Genomic DNA, 22,883 nt, shown 5'->3' on the forward strand with positions numbered 1-22,883 from the left:
TAATTTTTTCCGTCAATTTATATATCGTCATTTGGTTTCTTAGGCCTATGTCTTCGTTTGCTTTGTTGCACAGTAAGGAATCTCCAGGAACTAATCGCAAAAGAACTCATTTTTGCTTATTCAGTTTTCCTCGTTTGGGTTCTTCCCAAAGTCCACAAGTCACTTCCATATAATAATATGGAAATACCCATTTTTTTAAAGAAAATTTTAAGTATTCTGCGCATATATAATCTGAAATTAAAATTTTTGCCTTCAGAATGAAGTCTGAGTTTTCGTGCAAGAAGATTTGCGATGGACCTGTGAGCGAAATGTTTATTTTCATCTATCAATACCATAATTTTCTAACTGCTACCATATCCCCGCGCTACGCTCGGGCGTTGGTTCCATTCCCGCAAGACCGATTATGTGGTTGAGTTATTTACGAGCTTTTTCCCTACTGTAGGAACAACATCAGGTAATCCCTGGCGAATTATCGGCCTCATCTAGCCAAGTGTCATCCCGCTATCACAAATTCCATCGACGCTATGTTACCTAATGGTTGAATAGCGTCGTTAAATTACGAACAAGAAAAGACTTAGGCAAATCTGGCTTTCAGGTAGTGGCTCCCTGTATAGAAAGTTTGAATAATTTCAAGGAAAAATTGTTCCGGGGTCGCTCATCGATCCCGGCACCCTTCGCTTAGCGCACGAATGCTCTTGCGACTGAGCTACCCCAGGAACCATACATGACACCATCACAATTTTTCCTTTATATTCACACAGCTCAAATGGGCTGACAAGACGTCAGAACCTAACTTTGAATGCACACAAATTCTGTGTGACTTAAATTGTGCCTTCCTTTTAACGTACCTCCAGTAACGAATATATTATACAAATCTGGCTTTCAGGTAGTAGCTCCCGGTAAAGCAGGTTTGAATACTACCTACTATACCTGGTAAGGTTTATCTTGTCTCAGTAGCAATAAAACCAAGTTCCTTCAAATAAGGGTGGAGATTATAGGAGGGTTGTACATTTTCAGGATTCCTTTCAAAACCTTGTTTTTGTACAGGCTACCGGAACTCAATTTCTTGAAAGACAAGCTCAGTGACGGAACTACACATTATGAAGAGAGATATTTTGTAATTTTATTTTGCGCTACAGAATGTACCAACTGGTCCCTTCCGCCACTGGATGGATGGACGGCATCGCTCCACTGCCCCATTGTCATAACAATACAGACGGAGTAAGATATATCTCCTTTCTCTCTCTTTTCACAGTGAGACAAGACACATCACACAGACTTTACCTGAAAGCCATGATGTCGTGTATGGTTCCTGGGGTAGCTCAGACGGAAGAGCATTCGTGCGCTAAGCGAAGGGTCCCGGGATCGATGCCCAGCCCCGGAACAATTTTTCCTTGAAAATACTAAAACAAAACTTGTCCCTTACTTGATTTAATATATTTCGTTAACAGATAATTAATTATATTACTATGATGTATCGAAGTACATCTGGAGTTTCAGTGCATTAATTCTGCGTTTCCATATGGTGAAGAATCGCTAAACGCAGAAAAATTCTCTCCGGCACCGGGACTCAAACCCGGGTTTCCAGCTTTATGTGTTGGCGCTTATCCACTAAGCCACACCGGATTCAACCTTCGATGCCGGATTGAATCCCTCTCATTTTTAGTTCTACCTACTGTGTTCCCCTTTGTTGGTCTACCCTCGTGTACCGTGTCACAATATGTATGATACTAGACACAATGTCCAACCACAAGTACAGAGGAGCACTCGCTACGAGATTATTAAGTTTTTCCATACAGTATCATCTCAGAGCAGTTCAGAATTGCAGTCTTTATGTCACCACAGTTTTTGTATTTTGGGTTTATTAAGGCTTTCTTTAGAAATATGAGAGAACGGTATAATCGACAAAGATATTATTAATCGGTTATTGAACGACGCTATATTACTTTCGAAGTTATGTAGTTTACATGGAAATTGTGATAGCGAGATGAATCCTGGGATTTGTCGTAGGATTGACTTTCGCCATGCAATTTAAGAAGGCCTTCGAAAATCTTAAACCACGTAATTAGTTCAAACGTGTTTCGAACATACTACTCCCGAGTGCAACTTTGAAGCACGAGCTACGCTCGCTACACCTGTGACCTGCCAATGGCCCTCGACGAAAATATGACTGTAGAACTCGACTTTAATCCGCGCGTACATCAGCTTTAACTTATTTCACTTGTGGAGAAACTGCTTGGTAGAGAGTACGTTCTTATCCTTTATCAAATCTGCTAGCCTTGACGTAGTCCACTATGCTCCAATTTCTGTAAGCAGTATTTATTATTCACATTGCATAGCATGAAATTCTTAGCTCAGTTCTAATTGAGAAATTATTCAGTCAGTAAACATATTACAGTCACTGAATGAGCCTCAGTTTTACTGGAAAACGTAAACTGGACATAAACAGTAATTAAATTACATCCCGATATTATTACAAAATAAGTACTTCATTATAATTAATTTCATCAGGTTTAATGTTACACACAAAACTAATTTGATTCATATAATTAATTAAACGATTACTTCCTGATAGTTTAATTAAACATGTCATTACATGTTTGTCCTCATAAAGTGACATCAAAAACTTTTACCTTGCATTTTTAACTATGTGCTGGTGGTACCTATGCATTGTAAAATATTATCATGGCTACTAAAACTTAAGATAAAGCAAAGCCTGCATGGTATAGTCAAAAAACAAGGTACAATAAAAATGTAAGGAAAAAGTTTTTGATGTCACTATATAAGCTGTTCCATAAAATTATTATAATTATTATTTATTTTAGAAAACAAAACTGAATTCTTAATGACTACTATGTACTGTTGTGTTTAGATAACTTGGCCAGTGTTATGCACGAACATTTGAGTAAGGGTGATGTGGAGTGAGCCAGTTTCTTATCATATTCAGAGGGGCAACAGGGGAAGGAGTGGAATTGCTTGCATGTTGACGTAAATTATACTTACGATGGAAAACATTTGTCACGTAGCTACACTCCATGGGCGATCACAGTTTTCCCACTCATTGCTATCCAAACACTCGTACTGAACACAATCCAATATTTTCTTTTCACTCTTCCACTGACAATAAAATAAACTACTATGTTTTTATTGGTTCCATTACGGTGCTAATGTTTTTGCAATGGTTATACTACGCACTTGCACGAGGTAAAGAAATGAATTGTACAGGAGCTGCACAACAACTAACCAGTACACCATCTTTTTTTTTTACCATATCAGCATAAAATGGACATCCCTGGTTTACTGCGTATAATGTTATGACCGGCCAAGCTATCTAAACATAACAGTATTCAGAGTGTACCGTAAGTAATGTCATTAATTACAGATGGTTATTCTTTGAAACATTTCAAACAAAACATTTTAATACAATTTTGCTCGATTTGCTTCCATTTCGAGATAAAAATTGTTTCATATGAAATATTTGAGAAAGCCTTTGACTTAATTCGCTATATGCTTTGACAATTTAAGAGAGCTGGGTATTATTACGATAAATGATTGAAAGAATTTATGTGTGGTCTATAAATTTGCAGAAATTGGATCCCAAGGAATCTAACTTTTCAGTCAGAAAAAAAATTTAAAATATTACATTTGTTCGGAACAAATTTCTGCACATTTAAAGGACAAAACTAAAATTCTTTCAATGATTTATTATCATAATACACTACTCTCAGTCCATTGCTGTGGAGTAACGGTTAGTATGCCTGACCGTGTAACGAGCGGGCCCGAGTTCAAATGCTGGAGTCTTAAATACATAGTATATCGGGTAAATTACGAAATAATGATAATTAGCAATGTTGTCAGCACAAGTTCAAGGCAAACCGCCAGAAAAAAAATTAAATTCCCCTGAATTCTTATGCTATCAATGTAAAGAAATGTTTCTTTGCACTACGAGAAGTTAAATAACCACCAAACTCTGCATGTCAATTATTTTCCTCCGTTGAATAATACGTAGCCGCTAATTTGGTAGCGTTGGAACTGGCGGGTGTGTCGTACTAGTGTACAGCCTCAACGGTATATTCTAAGTTCAATCTGCTTTTCATTTTCTCCATTACCATCTCCATTTCTGAAGTCCAATGTGGTTGTAGCATTTTTGCACATTTACATTCAAAGTTTGTTGCATTTTCAGAAATCGAGTAGCAAAATGCGAAAAATGCGACTGTGGCTTAAACCCATTTAAGAAGTTTTATTATTTTATATGTTCTTTACTGGTGACCACGTAATACTTAATTTTACAGAATTATTTATTCTATCGGTGTCTAATAAATTTTTCTTTAATTTCCGTTTTTCTACTTGTGTTCTTTTTATATCCACATCGATTTACTATCAAATATTTTGGTGAACTTCTTTCTTTTAAATTATTTCTTTCGATTTCTTGATTGAAATTGTGTGGACATTGATTCCTACGTCTTTTCTTATGAGAGGCTTTATGTTGTACTGATTTGAAAATCATTTTCATTACTAATTAAAAATGTATATCTCTAATAAGCCTAATAGTTAATTGTAAACGGATATAAATATTTTATTTAATTTATTTAATAAATGTACCTTGAAAGTTCCCTCTCCTAAATTTTCTTTTCTTGCAGATATTTCTCTCTTGATAGTATTCTTAGTTTGGGATTAGGCGAAATTTATCTACAGCTACATCACATTCTCTGAACATTGCGAAGTCTTAAATAAGTATTCTGTTTTCATCTCAGGTAATATACAATCTATAATGGTTCTTGTGTCTTCATTGGACAAAGTTTATTAAACCTTCGCTTTAACTTTGGGTCCATTTTGTACGCCATCGAGCTATTGTGTGGGATTGTTTCCGCATAGTGATTAACAAATGTGCTATATTTTATTATAGACCTTATTCTTATGATAAATAAAATGTCTATATAATATATATATATATATATATAAATGTCTATATCACACTTTACATTCTCTCTACGACAGTAGGGTGGGCCACGTAATATTAAACACTTTTCACTGATTTCAAATATATATCAACATTACAAAACCCTCAGTAACGGTAAGCATGACTAAGAAACATTGTGTTATTTTTAGATCTTTCTTTTCCCTGAAAATGGGTTTAAAATAATAAGGTTGACTTTTTTCCATCTTTTAATTACTAGTTTACATTTACCTCACCTGTTTACATTTATCCCTTTGGAAGGGGGGTAACTGTAAACACGAATTTTCGCACGGGCTATCAGACACTGAACAATTTTTGTTCTGTTTCAGAAGAAAGATCTGTACTCCTTCCAACTCCAATTTTGATTACTGGTACATTTCGTCCCTTTAGCCTATGATATATGATATAGGAACTCAGTACCTCTACTGAGCTTCACGATAACTGTAGTCACTATTTTTCACATCTGTGACAACCCTCTCTAAATCCTCTTTTTCTAATATAATTTCTTGGCACTTTGATTACTGAAAAGTACGAAATGTAACCATAGTAAAACATGTTTACATTTCGTACTCCAAACAATTAAAACTATGGGACAAATGTAAACACGTCATAATTTAATGAACTGGGGTTATGGTAGATCTCAAAACCATTCTAATAAACGACACTTTTTAAAAAAATAGCACTGTACGTTTACTTACAATGCCAAAAATGAAGGTGAAGCTAAATTCTCTCTCAACTTTTTTATGTAGATTCTTACAAAACATTCGTTCACAACTAAGCAGTTACTCCTATTTGGCGCCAAACTCCTTTGTAGGTTAGCTAACATTTTAATTTAAATATTCCCCCGAAATAAAAATTTTTATATTGATAGTTTTGTACTTTTCATATCATTTGTTTACAATTACCGCTGTTTACAATTACCCTCGTGTACCCTACTCTATTTAAGGGTGTCCATTTTCGAGGACGAGTGTTTTGAAAAATAAAGCAAATTTTAGAAGTTCAATTACTAAACAAGAAACTTTTTTTTTACCGTTTTAAGACATTAGTAAATTGATTAGGAGGAATTGATTGTAGCTGTGTTTGTGCACCCCTGTTTGACCTACTCTTGATTCTACTTGACTCCAGCGAATGACTGGGAAAAGGCTCAGGGAAAAAGGAACGAAGTCGAAGGCAATATTGACACGCGGGCATTGGGGAGAGGTTGCAGGGTTGTATCTCATCTTGGGGCTAGCCTACCCTTGGGGTAGGTCAACCTTTGCGTGGGGAAAGGGCTTGCAAGGTGGCAATAGAAGAAATAGCAGAGGTTGAGTGTGGACAGACTTTCCAGCTTGTTTGAACATAGACTTGACTTCCATTTGCATTGGGGCTGCCAAGTGTTACAGACGCGCAAGCACACACACAGAATCGTCATGTTACACAGACAGCTCCCAGGCCTTTGGAATACCAAGTACTGACAGAAACGCACCGGACTGTTGACTTAATGCACGGGCAGGGACCCGGAACGTTGTCAACCAGGTGTATAAAATCTGATACTCGTAGCTGGTCGAGTCACTGCATTCTCCTTGTAGATTAAACTGTGAAATATAGTATGTACTGAGATGCAGTACTATATCATTAGGTGCATGGAATTACAAAATAACTTATCTAGAAGGACATGTTTTGTTTCAGATACACAGATGTGACATAATTTTTTAAGCAAAAAGAACAAATTATTATTATTATTATTATTATTATTATTATTACTTTCATCTCCTTCATGTTCATTATTATTCAGTTACAGTATATAACCTAGATAATTCAAATGCTCTGTTGCAAAGAAATTGTCTTTATTTATCTGGATTCTGTGCACTTTCTTTCGATTTTTCGACCTCTCTTTTCTACACTGGTTTGTAGAGCAATTCTTGGTAGGATTTCGTCATTCACTCTGTTTATTGATGCTTTTAGTTATTTTTTATCCTTCTACTTAAGTTAAAAATGCTTAGTGTCTGCTCTAGTTTTAGTAGTACGTACTCTTGATATACGTCTCCACAGCCTACAAAAGTTCTTAATAATCTCATTATAAACTACTTCATTTTTTTTTCTTTTATGTGGAACTTTAAGCGGCCTGTTCTAACTTCTGTACAATAAAATAGATGATTCCACAATTTTGTAAAATTGTGTGTTGCTAATCTGTCTTTGATCTTAATGGTGTTAAAACTTTCTGCACATAAATTTTTGTTCCTATCATTTTAAAAACTGTGGTAGTTATGCAAATAATTATAAATAATTTTTATCTGGAATATAACAAATTACCGAAATTTATTTATGAGTAGGTACAGTATATTACGAAATTCTGGAAGTTTTAATTGATGATGGAATGAATAAAATATACCATAATCCCGGAGGCAGTAGAAAACCATATAATATCCAATCAATCAATAATAATAATAATAATAATAATAATAATAATAATAATAATAATAATAATAATATATTTGCAATAGTAGTAAACAATAAATGTACCTATGTAGATTTCGATGGTTATGATGATGGTGGTGGTGATTATGATTATTATGATTGTTATTATTATTGTTATTATTATTATTATTATTATTATTATATTTATATGTTTAGATTTAACGTCTCTAAAAACTACATTGTCTCTGCATTGTAAAAAATTTAACTAAGAAACAGAGATGCAGATATACCGCATTTCAATAATGAAATACGTATTTGCAGTAATTCGTTGGAGCATTTAAAATAGTGCATTATGGAACGAGCCTATAATGATAGTAATTAAGACGTGAGTATGTTTGTTTATGAAACGAGCCCAAGCGAGTTTCATAATTTTCATACGAGCGTTTTAATTACCATTATAGGCAAGTTTCATACGAGTTTTTATGCTCGACCATAATTCTAACTTGAAATTATTCAGAAGTATTCATTTTATTCGTATCTGACTGAAGATCGGAAGTGACCTTGTGCATAGCTCGTAAATTGTGAGGTGTGCGCAGACGCGAAAGAATTGATTTTTTCCGAGGAACAATAATGTCATTGACCTTGATGTCATCTAGAGAATAACATGAACTAATTTTGATATAACCTAGAAATTGATTTAGAATTGAAAAAAACGAGGTGACAAATTGAATTTATTTTAATATTATTTACAATTAACGCTAATTATTATAGTAACAGAACATAACCTTCTGCGACAGTATTGGATTTCCAGCCTCCGTGACGTTTCCCTCGTCTTTCGATTGCATATCCGAGAATAATCGAAAACATGAACTTTAATGAATAGGTGTACCTTAATGACATGCATTAAAGGACTGCTACCAGGTGTATAATTACTACATTTCGGCATGGTCGAGCATAAAGAATACAAAATATAACACCACGAAATCATTATGTCGACATAACACAATGAGAAAGAGATCATGAAGAAAAATAGATTTTGAGTGTATGAATTGTGAAGGTTTAGTGCGAAGTGAAATCACACGATGAATCTATAGACGAAGTACAGAAGATGGTGACGTAAATGTGTATTTACATTGCGCGAACATTTCGAATAGTTCTATTATTCAAAGCTATCGAATAATTCCGGTATTGCAAGCTATCGAATGATTCCATTATTCAAAGCCATTGAATATTTAATTACCTTACTCAAAGCTCTGGTATATTATTACATTCAAAACTCTCGATTAAATAAATATGTCAATCGAAAGTATCGAGTAACTACATTATTCAAAATTATCGAGTAATTACGTTATTCAAAATAACATTCGCCTATAATCACAAAATTCGAGTAATTCAATTCCATTTAAATCTATCGAATACTTAGAATTATTGAAAGCTATCAAGCAATTCGAACTATGTTATACAAAGCTATAAACCAATTCGATTTATTGGCAGGCATCGAGAAATTCGAATTGTTTGAGAGATATCGAATTATAGGAATTATTTAATGGTATCGAAAAATTTGAATTATTTATTGGCATTGAGAAATTAAAACTATTTAAAACTGTCGAATAATTCGAACTATTTAAATATATCGAGTAATTATTCGAATCATGCGATATATAAAAGGTAATGAAATACATCCGGTTTTTATATCACACAATTTATAAAATGACCAGTGAAGTAAGTTTTGTATGTACGTTGAATTAGATATCGAGAAAGATCCACTTCATCGACACTGTCCTAGAGTTAATCACTGCATTGTTACGATACCTAGATGAGGAACGAGATTAGACTTGTCCACTGTTAATTACAGTATGTTACTGAGAGAAATAATCGTTTCTGCTGTAACTCACAATTTACTTGCTGCGGGCGAATATAGCCTACTATCGAATATTAATATCAAGTACATTTTTGTGCTCTTTAATTATAGCTTTAGTCAGGTTGTTTGCAGATTTTAATAATTTTCTAGAGAAATAGTATTTTCGAAGTACGGAAATAAAGTGAGACTTTTGGAACTACAGGAGTTTTCACAATTATAATGAAACAAAATAGGCCGTACTTTCAATCCTAGTAGAATTCTAAATCGAGCAAAGATATGTCCAAAGAATGAAGTTCTGTAGCGTATAGCAATTAATTTCTTCGATAAAATAATATACTATTAAGTAATACGTGCACATACCGGACATCTATGTATATGTTCTTGTATCGCAAAAAATATAAGAAATCTCGTATAACACCAGACATATAATTTTGACAAAATAATAAGATCATAAATGTGCTCACAACGTAGAGTTGTTGACATGTGTAGGCGTCTGCAATTCCGCTTGAGTGAAATTTCCACATCATTGCGACATATCTTCAGTAATAAACTGGAGGAAGCGACGTTACTTTTCTTATGCCTTTTTCTTTCAAGAAGACAGAAAGTGGAACATGGTCTAATGGAATTCATTGTCATTTCTCTAACTTCGACCACGAAACATGACTTACATAACGTAGTTTGTTCTCAGTTACAAGAACTAGCATTCTTCTCGTAGTTTCAATTGTGTTCCTTATTCGGTGAGAACATTGAAGAGCTGATAGTGACCAAGTAAAGGTGATAGTACGTTGAGTAATCCCAAATACCTTATATCTGGTCATCAAATAAAATTAATAATACAGGTCAGAATTAATGAGAGTTTTGAAGGTATCAGACATATATTCTTTATTTTCATATACTGCTTGTTCCAAATAAGAGTTCAAGGATAGAAGCTACATCAGAATACCATTAGGAACATTAAAAAATAATATGAACTGTTGAGAAATGCATAACATGTTTCAATGAGATATCATTGGTTAATTAATTGTTTATTACTAGAACTCAGTGCAATAGACACAAAAAACTTTAAAGTAGCCATGAAAAATCCAGTACATATATGTTTTGTTCCTCATACTTCATCAAGAGAAGTCGGGAATATATCAAGCAGATGGACATCATTTTGGTCAACTCCTACACCAAAGGTTTCATACACATTATGAAATGAAAGTACTGTATAATCATATGCATGTTATTATTAATCAAAGTTACAGAACTAAAGATACGCAGGACGTCATTGATCGATAATCATGCAGCCTACACCGGCCATTCAAGAACGTCTGATGGGAGTGTTTCTCGGCCGGAAGACAAGCTAGAACTCTCTGTACAGCAAAACAAAACCTTTATTACAACGGTTTACTAGAAAAAAACGATAGAAATGATCATAACGAGAGGAGATCGTGATCTAGGTATGGAATAGAGGGTATATATCTATTTTAATGAAGCTCATGGCAAGTGACTGTGTCTCAGCTGTAAATTTTAACAAGTTTCGGTTACAGACGAAGCGGACAATACATTTTTTTTTAGAAAAAATATATTAAAACTATACAAGTCATCCGTTATCTCTTGAAACCAAATTTTTGCGTGCGCTATTGCTTATAGTAAGAACCTTATGGAGGTGGTAAGTGAACAAACTAGCTACAAGTGGAAGCATAGCGTAAGAGGGAAGCTTCCCAATTCACTTCCTTCTTCCCCACACATGCAGATGTTTCAGGAGATAACGAGTGGTATATTTAAGCTTTGAATTTCCTGAATACATATCAGTCCGGAAGCAGACCGGGCGAATGACCAATGTGACAGATTAAAATGTAAGATGTCCTAGGATCTAATCTAACTCCTTCGAATTAATTTCTTTCCATTTTAGATAAATAGTCCAGTCATTCTTATTATTATACAGGTGAAGTTCTGTTTAAAAAATGCTGTCAGAATGTTAAGTAAATATAGTAACATTTCATTTGTGGCCTTCTTTACATCAACATAAATTTTTCTTTTCTTTTGTTATTTTTTTTAACTTCTTACTTCATTTGACAGTGTAATATAAAGTATAAGTCCCTATTGACATATCTCGTGTTTGGTAGAAATAGTTTCGTCAAATATGTGTTTAATTGGATTTCATTGATTCAGACATGTTCAAGTATATTTCTTGCACACACCAAAAGGTGATTATAACAAATTTTACATAAGCTAGAAAATTGTAAAATAAATGTATTAATCAGAGAATGTGTAATCGTGATATGAAATGTTTGCATATTAACTTGATGAAAAATAAAAAAATTCGAACTTGGGTATGGGTTCTAATGCGCTTGGGCTGACTACCATGTAGGTAGTTGAATGTTTCAGTGTTGCGATTACATTGAAGGAATGTGGTGTTTCGTCTGATAGTAAAGCCATTTCAAACCTATAGCACTATTGCCATTATATTTTTATTCGTCCCTCGTATTTATAAGCAGTGTAAAGCGTTTATATTTTAAGAAATGCTTAGTTCCAATATTTAGATTTACTTCTATATTTTATGCTCGACCATGCCGAAATGTAGTAATTATACACCTGGTAGCAGATCTTTAATGCATGTCATTAAAGTACACCTACTCATTAAAGGTCAGGTCTTTCAGCCAATGACGACTCAGGTTACAACTGTTCAGCCAATGACAGGTCAGCTTTCTACCGTTATAAAACCGCAAGTATCGATTATTCTCGGATATGCAATCGAAAGTGAATTAGCGAAAAGTCACGGAGGCTGGAAATCCAATACTGTCGCAGAAGGTTATGTTCTGTTACTATAATAATAAGCGTTAATTGTAAATAATATTCAAATAAATTCAATTTGTCATCTCGTTTTTCAATGTCTAATTTTATTTCAATGTTATCTCTGTAGGTTCTTATGGCCTAGCAAGGTCAATGTGGACATCTGTTCCTCGGAAAAAATTAATACTTTCGCGTCTGCGCACATCTCACAACATACGGGACACTGCTCCAGGTCAGATACAATAAAATTAATAATATCAATTTAGAAATATGGTCGAGCATAAAAAGTCGTATGAAACTCGCCTATAATGGTAATTAAGAAGTTCGTATGAAAATTATGAAACTCGCTTGCGCTCGTTTCATAAATATCCATACTCACTTCTTAATTACCTTCATTACAGGCTCGTTGTATAATATACTATTATATATTAGAAAATCGCGAATAACTTATTTTAGTTATATTACAAAGAGGGAGGAATTCCGCTAAGAAGACGACTGTATGTAGACCCAAAGGTTTTTTTAACTCCAATCGCTCTATAGTAGTAATGATTTATTTAATGTCACTTTCAACTGTGGAGGTTATTCAGTGTCGAAATTCAAGTGGATCAAAGATGAAAGACACGTTTTATCTGGAGCCCTTGTAGTAGGAACAGAGTTACTTTATGTGCCGTAAATACAGTGTGATTCACAAGGAAAGGTAAAAAGTTTGGGATCTGAATTCTGAAGTCATTCTGAGTCAAAAGTTCATACAAATATAGGTCCGTTTTCGAACGGTTACGGGCATATGGCACTTTGATTTCACAAAAACGTCTGGGATTCCATTGTACTAACTCGCATTTAGAGACAGATAAAGGACAAATTTAAAGTTTATATTCACGTGTGCATACATACATAATATTCTAGGTGTCGAGGTCGATGTTTTCTCGTATTTTCAATGGTACTTCCTTCTGCTTCAATGCACTGTCGTGCTCTGGCGCGAATCGTGCTCATCGCTTGGGATAGTTGCATGTGGCTGTTCTTTATGCGGCGTGCGGCATCCAAAATGCGGTCGATTAGCGCCTCTCTCGTTTTCACCTTCCTTTACTATGTCAAGTCTTTAATACAATCTCATAGACACTAAATACTCTTCGATATGGTACTCTTCTCTTCGGAAATCGTCTTTCATATTCACGACGGCACAAGGAACTTCCATCGCACAAACCATAAACATACTCAATATCGGCGTATTCTACAATCGAAATTTATAAGGCATGTTGAAAGATACAACTTAACACTTCCGATAATTGTACCTGTATAACTACTGTACATAAGTAGCTGACTGAATTGCTATGAGCTTATAAGCGATAGTGTATTTGTGTTATGCGCGGGATGTGTCATTGCATCAGATAAGGGCAGGCGATTGGACATTTGTAATGCCCCATCACTCGGTTTGTGAGGTGAATGAACTTATCCACGTCGCTCACAATGCAGATTGCAATGTTACGTCATTCATTGCGATCGGTGACCTTGTCTCACATCTCACGTCAGCAGCATATGGTAACGTCTGATTCACACTGGGGCGAGACGTTTTACCAAAAAAATGCATCTAGCTCCGCCATCGTTCGAAAACGGACCTATGTTCATGTAAACGTTTTCACTGAAAATGGCCTAAGATATCGTATACTAAATTGAATACATGGGTTTGAATCACAATTGGGCTGATTATTTAGTTGGTTTTTCCCGAGGTTCTCCACAATCGTAAGACTAAAACCAGGTGGCGTTTGTCGAATACTCGGCCTGATTCCATCAACATACCATTTAGCTAATAACTATTTTTTTTACTTTGTATAAAATATTATTCAACCAGACACACAGCTAGCTTTATTTCTCTCTTAGAGGAAATCAAGTTAGGGATTTTATCGTTGCTTTAAATTCATCGCTATCGGCCAAATTTGAACTCGCGAATATCGCATCCAGCAGCTCACATGATGATTCCTAGACCACGGATGACGACAGCATGATACAAATTTCGAACTTGAGGCGAAAATCTTCCTGCTACCCCTTCCACTACAAGGACATGCAGGACTACATCTCTGTACAAGTGTAACATCAAGTAATAATTGGATATTGACTAGCACGTGACGTTGAGTGTAAGGTGATTAAATTACTCTCAGTACTTAGGCTGTAATTAGTGACAGTCTGAATGTATTCGGTTCGAGACACTCACGTTGCACAATTTCGCAATACAGAGAGCATTGAGGGCGCAGGCTATTGATTAGCCCGTAACAGAACTCTGTAACAACAACAATAATAATAATAATAATAATAATAATAATAATAATAATAATAATTATGATAATGATAATTTTTGTTATTATCAGTAAATATAATTTCTAGGTTGCATATTGAAGATAACGGAACGTCATGATCTTAATTACTGTATCTTGTGAGTGTTATATCCTTAGATAAAAATATTAACATTTTAAATTAACACTAAGCCTATTCTTTTCATGTTTTCTTGTAATAGTTTCGGAAAGTCTAATCTTGAAATTCGTATTGTATTCTTATAAGTTTATTATAATAATATTGTTTATTGCCAGAAAATTACATTACAAATAAATTGTAAATTTACAAAATTCTAGCATTCCCCTGAAAGAGTGTGTTCTCGTACTGAGGGGAAGTGGTGTTACAGTCATAAATTTCGTACGTCCTCTTGTTCTTGACAAAATATCTATGCCTATATAACCTCTTCAGAGCCTCATTGTCCAGTTTGTGTCTTTTAAGTTCTTTCACTGTTTATTTTTCCTTTGAGTTAGTAATGCAATGCCGTTTGCATAACCTATAATCAAAAACTTGGGGAACTTCCTTAATGTGAGTCTTACGGATGATAATAATAATAATAGTATTATTATTATTATTTTTATTTTATTAGGTTATTTTACGACGCTTTATCAACAGCTTAGGTTATTTAGCGTCTGAATGAGATGAAGGTGATAATGCCGGTGAAATGAGTCCGGGGTCCAACACCGAAAGTTACCCAGCATTTGCTCATATTGGGTTGAGGGAAAACCCCGGAAAAAACCTCAACCAGGCAACTTGCCCCGACCGGGAATCGAACCCGGGCCACCTGGTTTCACGCTCTAACCGTTACTCCACAGGTGTGGACATTATTATTATTATTATTATTATTATTATTATTATTACTATTTGTGTTGTAGGGGACAGCTGGTCGTGATGGTATTTGTAATGACTGTAATCTGACTGTATTAATGACAGTGGTGGTTGTAGACTAATATTTTTGGGTCGTAGTTTTATAGTGATAATGACGGTGGTCGTAGTGGTTCCGATCGCTTTTAATTTCAGAGAGGGCTCGATCGAAGTAACAAGTTTGATATATTACACTTCATATCTTGCTTCGGAGAAAAGGGTGAGATGGATTTGATCCGAACATTTCTTCCGTTCGCCTTTCCATCTAGTGCATCTTTCAGCAGGCAGTTTTTTTTTCTAGCCGGTGGCCCAGCCAATTACTGTAGTTGTCAATGAGATTTTCAATTTTGGTGTAACTTTCAATTCTTTACTTATACCTTCATTGTATAGGCGTCCCATCCTCGTGCAACGTTTTACCCTCTTGATAAGCCATCTAAACAGCAAAACTACGGCTATGTATATTGCTTTTTATTTATAGTCCAAGTTTCATTATCCTGTAACAAGGTGAGAACCACAGATTTTAAACCTAACTAGAACACTATCTCGGAAGCGTTAGGGACTATGTCGTGAATTGGCTATTTCATGATTTGTAGAGTGTACAAGTAGGCCTACGTAGTACTGACGTAATAAAGCTTTGTGCGCCCAAAAACGACATAGGACATAGATATTTTTATATCCACCACTCAGTACGTATACAGCACATCTATACAGCATAAAACAGAAATCTGTTAAGAAAATAAAGCTTCTTATCCGCTTTAAAGATGGCGGCTGCCGGCCTCTCTTCACGATAAGAAGTTAGCGATGTAAATAGATACACAGAAATGTATGGTGATAACTAAAGATGAGGGGTTTGTGCGCAGCACGAAAAACACGTTGACTCGACAGGGAGCATAGGTGGACAGACAGGTGAACGACTACAATCAGTGCAACCAAAAGAAATGCAACTACACGCTATCCATTTGCCTACTTGCCGTCTTATCATAACAACACGAAACGAACACAGGCCTTCATAGTCTAATGCACTGCAGTAGTGAACGGACGTAGTGAGCAGTAGTTACCTACAATGAAGGAAACTAAGCAAACAAAGGATGTGAAATTAAATACTTTGTTACAGCATCCAAGCAAACACAATTGTATGTACAGTATGTGAGTATAAAATTACAGTATTATGTATTACGTAGAAAGACATTGTAACAGCAGAAAACATAAAGACAATATTGCACACGCTTTAAAGGTGGTGATTTCCTCAACATCAAAATCATTATGAAATTCAAGATCAGAATTTGTTAAGGATTTATGTGCGATGATGATTAAAGCAAAGATTCCGTTCGAGGATTTTTGGAAAAATATACCAAGCAGCGCGTTCCGAATCAGACAACTCTCCGTACAGGCTATCTGGTTTGGAAATATCCAACGGCATAGCAATAATAAAAGAGGTGTCAGAAAAAAATCAAGAAAGGACCTGCAGGACCTTGCACACAGCGAATAAAGAATAAATAACAGAAAAATAAGAGCTATTTAACAATTTGTAACAGGCTGAATAATGTAAAATCATCAGACGATAGGATAGTATACTTAACGTCCTGTGACGTTGAAAGAAGCTTTTCGCAGTTCAAAAACTGTTTGAGTGATCGACGACGAAGTTTGACATTCGATAATTTAAGAATGTTAGTAGTGCAGTGCAATTCGGCTTGTGATGGCTCTGAAGCTATGGATGATCATAAAGGCAAGTTTCTTCTTCTAACTATACTAATGTTTCTACATATCCCTCATATTTGTAAATTGTCATCTGCTAGACATTAACGGAGTGTTGCATTTCTCATTTTTAGACTGTACTCTTCGCGTGGTTTGTTCACGTCGGAAGTCAACACAGGCACTGGGCATACAGCTGTATAACGTCTATGCACACTCAACCTGACGACAAACCGCACAAATCCCTCATCTTTAGTGATAACTTACATTAGCTTATCTATAAATTTAATTTAGGCCTTATTCCTTACTATGTTTGTAAGTGCTGTCTTTGCGTTAGATCATGGGTGTCCAAACGCCTATAGAACCAGGAGATATTGCACGTCAAGCATGTTCTGCTAAGGTCAGTAACTTTGCATATAAAATAGAAAAAACAACCTTAAAGAATATGCGCTTCGGGTTGCTTACGCCAGGGTTTACATTGTACGGGCTACAATTGGACATCTATGCGTTAGATATTTACCTCTAATTTATTGGGATTGTGAATCTTCATTTGTGTTGTATGTAACATTCAAGCGAAGCAATTGAAACGAGATCTTAGTTCTATTATTTTTATATTCTACAGCGGGACTACTTAACTGTAAAATTCGTGGACATATTTTACTTGGTGATTTTTTTTTAAGTTGTTTGGTTGAGTTTATACATTGTTGTTTTTAATTGTTTTCCCCACTTTATACAGGAAAATTTGTTTGCCCTTAAGCATATGAAAATTTGATGTATTTTTAGTTTTTATTCCAGTTGATTCAACCTGGAGTAGAAACTACAAATATTACTTACATCAACACCCTTATAATGCAGGTGATTAAATTCTCCTTTATTAAACCGTGTACCAATAAATTAAAAGCAACAACACATCAGTTCAACCAAATAACAAAAATGCATTTACAAATTCACTTTCGATTTGTGGTCTTCAAAAAGTCATTCGATCACGTAAACAGAAAATTACTCTAGCAAATTGTGGAAAAAAAGGAGAAAAATCGAAACATTTTATAAATGAAATAAAATGTATATTTTAAATAAATTAAGTTTAATAAAACTGAATACAACAAAACAGTTAAAAATATAAATTAAACTAGATGTTAAACAACTATGAGACTTATCTCAAATGCTCAGCATATAGGCCTATGTGACTGAAGCTCTACGCAACTCTCAAGTAATGGTAGAAAAGTTATTAAAATACGACATTTCTTAATTAACTTTCATTTGCAGGTGACACAATGGTCATCTTTAACAAGAAAGACACTTTACAGTAGGGTCTTAGCTTATTAAATATCATTGGTAAAGAATATCGTTTAAAATATATTGAATGAAACAAAAGTGATGGCTTTTATTGAGAAAAAACCAGTAAGATCAAAAGTCTTAATTGAACACAATATTGTAAAACAGGTTTCATATTTTACATATATGGGTGTGTAAATATTATACAATGGAAACAGCGAAATAGAAACGGAACTAAACCGATTTAAAAATTTCTGTGGGATATTAAATAAAAATCTTGAAGGAAAAACAAGAAAAGGAACATCAACTTTAATAAGTGATGGCTCTTCCACACTATTGTATGCTAGTGAATCAAGGGTAATGAAGGGAAAAGATTTAAAAAAGGATTGAGGTTGCTGAGATGAAATTTTTGGGGGTAGTAAAAGGCTGCACATTGAAAGATCAAACTTGAAGCAATAATATAATTAATGAACTTCATAACGAGAAGTACAACAAAAGATTAATATAATAAGTAGGCAGCAAATCTTCATTTCTAGACAAGTTAGGAAAGTTATCGGTCAGTATATCCTGGATTGTTAGAGTTCGAACTCTGACCATAAATGCTTACGTCAGGACGCTACGAAAGGTATAACCTAGCTTCCGTACATAATAATAATGATAATAATAATGATAATAATAATAATAATAATAATAATAATAATAATGTATGACATCTATATGTGGGATTGCTACTAAATTGGAATGGTCTGTCCAGCTATTTTTTGACCATATAAACTCACTAACACTGCGAATCTAGCCACATATTACAAAAAATTTAATTAGATCGATAATAACACTGAACTAGTATATACAATATACATTATATATAAGCATATATACGTATAATAATAATAATAATAATAATAATAATAATAATAATAATAATAATCCGTGGCGCTACAGCGCGTGAAGGGCCTAGACCGACCAGCCGGCTGCTGGCTTCACGCCCACATGCCGAAGCAGAGGTGGACGATCATCCAACCAGAATGGAGGTATCGTGTGGTTAGAACGATGATCCCCCCCAGCAGTTATAGCTGGTATTCGCAACCGGATTTCGCTACCTAAGCTCGCCAAGTGCATCACGATGCTGGGTGGGCACCGATTCCATACACTGGCCGAAATTTCATGAGAAAATTTCTTCCCTCATGAGGACTCGAACCAGCGCGCATTCCGTAACGCGAGTCCTAGACGGGATGCCTAAGACCGTGACCCCACAGCATATATATATCTCAAATATTCATTATATGAGGTCTCGCTATCCTCACGGTGATAATACACATTGACTACTTCATAGTAGTTGTGTTAATATTCAATGAGGATGGCGAGACCTCATATAATGAATATTTTATGTATTTAATGTTAACAGTTATCACAAACTATTGTTGAATATGGCCATAAAAGTCATTTAAATATGCGCTCCTGCATATTGACTTACATAGGTTTAAATGCAGGCAGTAGGCCGTAAAAGAGTACAATGAGAGGAGTTCGACCGGCACCGTGGATCGTGTCCCGGAATAGCTCAGTTGGAAAGAGCCCTCAGCACGCAGAGCTGTGAGGTCCCGGGTTCGATTCCCGGTGCCGGAACGAATTTTTCTCGATTTAATTATGATTTTATATATATATATAAAATAGTAAACATGATACACATTAACTGTAAATATATAATATATACAATTAATTCATTTAACGAAATCAACTCCGTCACTGTGAACAAAAACATTTTCTGAGGTTATGAAATTCATATATTTTACTATAACTGCCAGTAAAAATTTGTTTAAGCTAAGAAAATGTTCTTCCAACGTCACATGATGTTACAGGGACAAAACAATAATAACAAAAATCAATATACAAATTAACAATATTTACATTTTACACTATATATAGAAATAATTCGTTTTTCAAAACCTATTCCGTAGCAATGAACGAAAGCATAATTCTGAGGTTATAAAATGCAAATATTTTACGAATATCACATAAAATGTGTTTAAACTAAGAGAATGTTCTTTCTACGTCATATGACGTTCCAAGGGCATATTTATAATACATTATATAATTATTATTTAATGACCCCCATGCGTACCTGCTTGCAATTCGACTTTGCTTATGCATCCACGTGACGTAATAGATCTAGCTACCAGAAGAAAACTCGATCCGCTGTACGTTTGGGAAAGAAAATGCGGTGCCTGATCGTAAGGGATAATTTGATTTTTCACCTATAAAAATATCAGAAACTCATATACCAATTTAATATTAAATTACAGATCGGAAGAACGTCGCAAATCAGGAAAACCTAGAAAATGATGGCGGAAAAGTGTAATGATAGACCAGATCTACGATCTACAACTCTACACCATGGTGGTGGTGGTGGTGGTGGTGGTGGTGGTATAATTACAATTATATGTAAATGATTCAAACATAACAAATATTTCTATTTAACATAGATCCTTTGTAGGGACAAAATAAGTTGAAAAGGTTTACGAAATCTCACGATTTTGTGAGATGACTACTCGATGAAACTCTGACATTGTCTGGACGTTTATAGTCGCTCGAAAAACAGATCGAGGAACAAAAGACAACACAGAAAATCCTTCTTGGTGGAGGATAAATGTAGGATATTTGAAAAGAAGGAGAGAGAGGTTGGGAGCGTGTGGAAAGCGAGAGACAAAGACAGCGAGAACGGAGAGATTTGCGATGAGAGGGGATAATGAAGTCTACAGTGAAAAGGGGATAGATGAATGAAATAAAAGAAGGGCCGAAAGAAAAGATAGGAAGGCGAGAAATACTGGGTAAGGAACTCGTAAAGTGCAGGAAAATCCCTTGAGGATATTATCATACATTATGCATTTTCAGGGGAAAGCGATTTGTACTTACTCGGTTTGTTGCGTGGGGATTTGTGTGTGTTAGAGTCAGATGCTACATATTCAGTGATGGCTGGAAAGATATTTCACATAATTTAAAGTTGGCGGGCACAGAAACGCTGCAAACATCCATCACAAATGTGTCTGTATGACACTGCTCTGGACTGACAACTTGATGGAACTTCAATATGCTCCAATGCGATTATCCTAGTGCCTGTGAAAATATTACTTGTCCCGTTGGTAGCGCGGTAATATCAGTGTAATTATTATTATTATTATTATTATTATTATTATTGCTATTGCTATTTCCTTCTTTTGCTATTTTTTTCTCACCTAAAACTACCTACCAAAAATTTAATTATTCTCTTAATAATGTCATAATTACTAGGAAAGATTAGTATTAGAGATCTTGGTGTCTTACTTGATTCTAAATTATATTTTCATGATCATGTGCTATATAATTATACCCATTCATTAAGAATGCTTGGTTTAATTAGATCTATAACTTATTCTTTTTCTACTCCTATGTGTTTATTAATTTTATACTATACAATAGTCAGATCCAAGCTTCAATATGCATCTGTTGTATGGGACTTCATTACTTCCACTGACTCGGCTAAGCTGGAGAATATTGAAATAAAATTTATTTCCTTATGTTCTTATAGATTTTTACCTAATTCTAATTTTTATAAATATGAGGTTAACTACAAATATTTTAATTGCTGTAGTTTACTTGCCAGACCTCAACATCTGATTATTAATTTTTTTTAATGTCCGTAAGGGTGATATTGATTGTGAATCTTTCCTAAGCAATATCAGTCTTCGTATTCCTGCTAATGGTTTAAGATATCATAAAATGTTTTACAATAGAAATTCTAAATCTCTCTCTCCGATCTGCAGATGTATAAAATATGCTAATTTGCATGGATCTAACTTGGATCCATTTAATGTGTAGCATATACTGTTGGAGTTTTATATCAGTTTAATTTATATTTTTTTGTTTAAATATGTAGGCTATTATAATACTATTCTCGTTATCTTTTATATCATTTTGTAGTTTATTCATTTATATGATTCCATCCTTTCATTTTCAATTACAATTACTGTGTCATTTTATTTTATGTATTTTAATCATCCATTTTATTCCGAAAATTCAACGTAATTATTGTCGTTAATTAATTATTGTATTTATACATAATAATTATTTTATGCACTTTTATTGTAATTTTATCATATTGTAATTATGATTTTTGCTGAACTGTTACTGGTCTCTGGCTGTTGTACAGCGCAATAAACAATAGTAAATAAATAAAATAAATATATTAATTATATTATTATTATTATTATTATTATTATTATTATTATTATAAGCTTATATTTACAATTTGGGAAAAGGAAATTATACCAGAACAATTGACGTCAAATTAAGAAACATATACTGTATCTTTGATGAAGAATGGGTAGGAAGGAGAAAAATTCTCTCCAGAACCGGGACTCGAACCCGGATTTTCAGTTGAAGCACGTAGAGCTGAAAACCCTGGTTCGAGTCCCGGTTCCGGAGAGAATTGTTCTCCATTCTACCCGTTCTTCACCATATGGTAAAGTAGAATTTCTGCACGGAAATATCATATGTAATTCGGTACATCATAGTAATATACAGTATATCTTTGAGTTGCATTGATGACATTAAATTTCTTGAAAGTGCTACTTATCACGTTTTACCACTACGATTGTATATACACACGTTCCCGTTTCCTCTTCTCTTCCTCCTTAAGGCCAAAACAGTCACATTGCAGGAAACTGTGTCTAATCTCCTCTACTCACACTCTTTACCATCCGT

Source organism: Periplaneta americana, chromosome 17, assembly GCF_040183065.1.
Source record: "Periplaneta americana isolate PAMFEO1 chromosome 17, P.americana_PAMFEO1_priV1, whole genome shotgun sequence".
In the NCBI taxonomy this organism is placed as follows: domain Eukaryota; kingdom Metazoa; phylum Arthropoda; class Insecta; order Blattodea; family Blattidae; genus Periplaneta; species Periplaneta americana.